Raw genomic sequence first — 869 nt, forward strand, 5'->3', positions numbered from 1 at the left:
AAATGTTTGATAGAATTCGCCTGTGAAGCCATCTGGTCCTGGGATTTTGTTTTTTGGAAGATTTTCAATCACAGTTTCAATTTCATTGCTTGTGATTGGTCTGTTCATATTCTCTATTTCTTCCTGATTCAGTCTTTGCACGTTGTGCATTTCTAAGAAATTGTCCATTTCTTCCAGGTTGTCCATTTTATTGGCATAGAGTTGCTTGTGGTAATCTCTTATGATCTTTTGTATTTCTGCAGTGTCAGTTGTTACTTCTCCTTGTTTATTTCTAATTCTATTGATCTGAGTCGTCTCCCTTTTTTTCTTAATGAGTCTGGCTAATGGTTTATCAATTTTGTTTATCTTCTCAAAGAACCAGCTTTTAGTTTTATTGATCTTTGCTATCATTTCCTTCATTTCTTTTTCATTTATTTCTGATCTGATCTTTATGATTTCTTTCCTTCTGCTAATTTTGGGGTATTTTTGTTCTTCTTTCTCTAATTGCTTTAGGTGCAAGGTTAGGTTGTTTATTCGAGATGTTTCCTGTTTCTTAAGGTAAGATTTTATTGCTATAAACTTCCCTCTTAGAACTGCTTTTGCTGCATTCCATAGGTTTGGGGTTGTCGTATCTCCAATGTCATTTGTTTCTAGGTATTTTTTAATTTCCTCTTTGATTTCCTCAGTGATCACTTCGTTATTAAGTAGTGTATTGTTTAGCCTCCATGTATTTGTATTTTTTACAGATCTCTCCCTGTAATTGATATCTAGACTCATAGTGTTTTGGTTGGAAAAGATACTTGATATAATTTCAATTTTCTAAAATTTACCAAGGCTTTATCTGTGGCCCAAGATATGTTCTATCCTGGAGAATGTTCCATAAGCACTTG

The sequence above is a fragment of the Lipotes vexillifer genome, unplaced genomic scaffold (genome assembly GCF_000442215.2).
Source record: "Lipotes vexillifer unplaced genomic scaffold, Lipotes_vexillifer_v1.1 scaffold295, whole genome shotgun sequence".
NCBI lineage: Eukaryota > Metazoa > Chordata > Mammalia > Artiodactyla > Lipotidae > Lipotes > Lipotes vexillifer.